General features: G+C 40.6%; 1 long non-coding RNA gene across 1 annotated transcript; it reads left to right on the top strand.

Moving 5' to 3' along the window:
* Positions 1 to 219: 219 nt before the first annotated feature.
* Positions 220 to 2,347, top strand: LOC148540785 (uncharacterized). The gene is made up of 2 exons (XR_015880171.1): positions 220 to 770; positions 862 to 2,347. It is a non-coding gene; the product is annotated as an uncharacterized LOC148540785 (long non-coding RNA).
* The last annotated feature ends 2,003 nt before the right edge of the window (positions 2,348 to 4,350 follow it).

Raw genomic sequence — 4,350 nt, forward strand, 5'->3', positions numbered from 1 at the left:
TGGTTTATGATATTTAGACACAGAGGCACTATTATCCATCATTTAGAAATAAGTGGATTTATTATGTGATTACATTCCTACCTAAGCTTATTGTTAAACAACAGGGATATGTGTGGTCACCATTGGTAAGGGATACCTGCTTTGTGTTTATTGTTTTTCCACACTTACCTTGTCTGCGGCTGCCAGCCTTCAGCATCTCTTCAAAGAGATAGGCTATATTTTCACCCTAACCTTTTTTCCCTGCGATAAGAATATTGATTGGATACTTCAGGCAGGATTTATTATATTATATGTTATATGTTTATGTTCGTCTTTTTGTCTTGTCTTGGTATTCAGTATTTCCAGTGCTGTTAGCACTAATATTTTAACTAGTGAATTAAAATTGTTATTTTATCAATTATTAATCACATCATTTCAAACTACTATTCAAGAGTGCCCCAGTAAAAGAGTCCACTTAACCTGCCTGTGTAGGGACATTTTTTCTATTTATTTACTAACATGCCTGAAGCAAACTGTAATGATGTTAAACCTGGAGAAAAATTCATTTGATCTAATAATTTCTTGTGTTCAGATTGCCTGATTGATCGGGGGATAGAACCATATCCGACGTGTTAACAAAATTCTACATCCTCAAAGGGTGGCTGACTAAGATACCAGAGTCCATTCCACCAAATACAGGGAGGATTAATCTACCGGAGGAGATACAAGGTGGAGACGAGGCCGATAGCATGGACCTGTCGATCGCGAGCTTGTGCCGGGAAGATTAAAAGGTGACTGTGAGCTATCTGAGCTAAAGAAATTGCAGATCAGTGTTGCAGCAATGGACCAGTCCGCTGTGTTAATTTTTGTATTCTTTTTCAGAGTTTTCACCATCCTGGGTTGCTCGGGGATTCCTGGTTTTGGTGATGGGGGACTGATACAGACAATGTGAGCTGATGTCAGCATTGATGCAGAGGAGTCGAAAGGAGGAGTGCTATACTAAACCAGGGGAGTGCCGGTCCAATATGTAGTGTATAATAATGTAGCCTGAGTTTGAGTGGTCATGCATGGATATAACGTTTATGTTGTTTTAGGTCATCTTAGGTAATGCAGTCCCAACCCCTTCCAAGGCTCTCCTTATAGGATAGGTGCATCCCAACATCTTTCCCATGATCCCTTAAGGATCCGCGGTGTGCGTATAAGGGCAGTTTTATGTCCCTCCTGGAGACGCATTATCTGAATGGTTCAAATGACCATACTGTGTCATACCATAATAACATTGAACGGTATATTCTCATGCATGGCTAAACAGATTCAGAACAGGTTGTGATAGCGCTTGATTGGCTATCAAAGGGTGGACTGTCAAAACCGGATAATTGGCGAAGACAGAATCTGTTTGCAATTGGAATCTGCGCAATGCTATCTTGTAAAGGGCATCAAGACTCCATCTTAGAAATAAAATCTCACAGCACTATATTGTAAAAAAAGGTACATAGTCAGCCTTCCTCAAACACAGGCAGACAGTGTTTAACACAAACACTAACTTATTAGCATTTGGAACCCTATACAAAGCCCATCTTCAACCCAAAACAGGCAGAATAAACAGGGAGGCTCCGACAGCACAGCTGGAAGCCTCCTTCCTGTATGAGGATTAAATTCACTGTATAAACACATTTTGCAATTGCAGTTTAAAAACATCAGAAAAATACATGTGTGCTTGTGTGTGTGTGTATATATATAATATATATATATATATATATATATATATATGTGTGTGTGTGTACATGTGGCCCATCATGCATGGACTTATGTGTATAATATCACACACAGACTTATATTTGAAAAGTAGCAAAATTCCCTGCAACTCATACACACAATGTTAAACAGAACACTGTCAGTTTTTTAGTGATCCTTCCCAAAATCATACTGGCATGGCCACACACACACATAGATGCCCTTCCAGCTTAGTGCTGCTCGCTGAGTGCCCCACCGACCCTCAGACGCACAACGCAAGGCAGTGGTGTTTTCCCTGCATACATACATTTAAAAGCAATGGTCCCATAATGCAAAAAGGATAATTATTACTTGGTTTAACTATGGCTTAGTAAATGACAATTGGACAGTGTTTGGAAAAGTACTGATCTACTCTGTTTCCACAGCGTTCCGGTGACATCAATATGAAGATCAGAACATGCAGCTATGAAATATGAATGTTAGAGAGAATAACTATTTGAAATGTTGTTTGTTATAGCAGCTTAAGTTTTGCATGTGGGGGATGCAAAAGGAGGTTGGAGACCTTTTGTATCCATTTGGAATTGTCCAATAAATGCCCTGTAACAGATTTCTAACCTTTACCAAAAGACAATAACATGGTGTAGGCTTGTTTACATTTTTGTCCAAAGGACTGGTTATTCCAGTCTAATCAATAGAGATAGCTAACTGGGAACAGTAGTTCAGGTTACCAAAAGGATACTCCCTTTCTGATGACCTCACAGGTAAAAGGGGGCAGGAACATAGCATGCACATCCTGAGAACACACAGCCAGCAGACACACTTGCAGATTCTGGGAAGAGAGAGGTTCACTCTCTCACAAGACAAGGAAAATGGGTCTCAGTTCCTCTGGGTTATAGCTAAGTATAAAATGTGCAATATTTAGCCTATTTGGGTGTCTGTAGCTATGTTTGGTGTTAATCTGTTATTAGCTTAGCATGGTGTGTGGTTTGTAGTTTTCTAAGGATATTCATGAGTCTGTGTTAGCATACAGTGGATGATATGTTATCTAATCTGTACTTTTCATCTACACTGTAGGGTACAATAGTCTGTTATCAGCATGCAGGAAAGGGATTGATTATGGAGTTTTTGTAATATTTGTAAATGATTGATGCTGGTTGATTGAGATCCCATGTGCTCTGTGTTAGGGCCTTCCCATGTGCTCTGTGTTAGGGCCTTCCCATGTGTTCTGTGTTAGGGCCTTCCCATGTGTTCTGTGTTAGGGCCTTCCCATGTGCTTGAACAATATCTCTGCTTGGGAGAGATAGGCTTGGTATGTGTTGTGTACTCATGAATGTAATCATAGGGTGGTATCAGTTATATATTATGGAAGTTGAATTAATAACAGCTTTGAATGGTCATAAGTAATTGCCATGTGGGTCAGATAGGTATATTGTCTGCCGTTTATTAGAGATGGCTACTTCCATGTGGGGTGAACAAAGGAAATTATAATTCTACCCAGTTAAGGTGTTGTATGGGTCAGATAGGTATATTGTCTTTATTATAATTGAGATCATTGATGGATGGATGATTTACAGAGTTACAACTTAATGTGAGTTTTCAAATTGGAGTTTGCCTAGGGATCATGAGGCTTATAAACAAAGGAAGAGCATGTGTTTCAGCCCTTCCCCCTCCCCACGGTCTAGTGGGTACTGAATGAGGTCTGTTGTAGGATGGTATTGTATATTGGAATCAGCTTGTGTTGTACATGTTGGAATATTAAATGGTGCAGTGTTTGCCTGATATGTTGGCATATGATATCCAGCTTGCATATTTAATTAACTATGGCATTATGGGAGATTTCAATGAGGTAGCTTCATAATGGAGTTTGTTTGTAGACCATGCGGTTTGGACAATAGGGCAGGAAGCATTCCTAAACCCCCCCCTCACACACAAACACAAACACACACACACACACACCATCACCAGCCATCTTGAACATGTGCTCCCAGCAGACATTGATATCTCTCTCATTGTATTTTGATGTGTCTCTTTTTCTCTCTCTTTCTCTCTCTCTCTCTGTCTCTCTCTCTCATATTGCTCATTGTATTTTGATCTTTAATAACCGTTTCCTGTATTTTAACTGTGCCTTATGACCTAATGTTTGTACAATTTATTTGCACTCATTATTAGATCATAGCGTTGTAATATCTGTACTTTTACCTGAATAATAATCTTTAGCGCTTTGGACCGCTATTCAACTGTCTCAGTATTCCATTAATGGTATAATCAAACACAGCGCTAATTAGCGACATCTTGTGGTTTCAGAAGGTATAGGCAGGTTTTGTCTTAGAGGTTCTAGGCAGGTGAATCTTAGAGGTTTATAGGCAGGAATGTATTAAAAGGGTTATTGACAAATTCAACAAGCCGTGCAAGGGGGGCGTGCCGCGGGTACCGATCACTGTGGCCTGGAGTGATTGGGACATTGTGAAGGGGCAGCCATGGGTGCAGAGGGACCGTGAGGTCCCTCTGATGTAGGCGGCTGTGGGAAGATTAGCTTCCCACAGCCGCCTAGTGGGCACTTCTGACTGGTCGTATCAGATATGACCATGTCAGGGAAAGCCCAGCCTGGTGCGGTCGTATCTGATACGACCGTGCCAG

Source organism: Taudactylus pleione, unplaced genomic scaffold, assembly GCF_031769625.1.
Source record: "Taudactylus pleione unplaced genomic scaffold, aTauple2 ptg000017l, whole genome shotgun sequence".
NCBI lineage: Eukaryota > Metazoa > Chordata > Amphibia > Anura > Myobatrachidae > Taudactylus > Taudactylus pleione.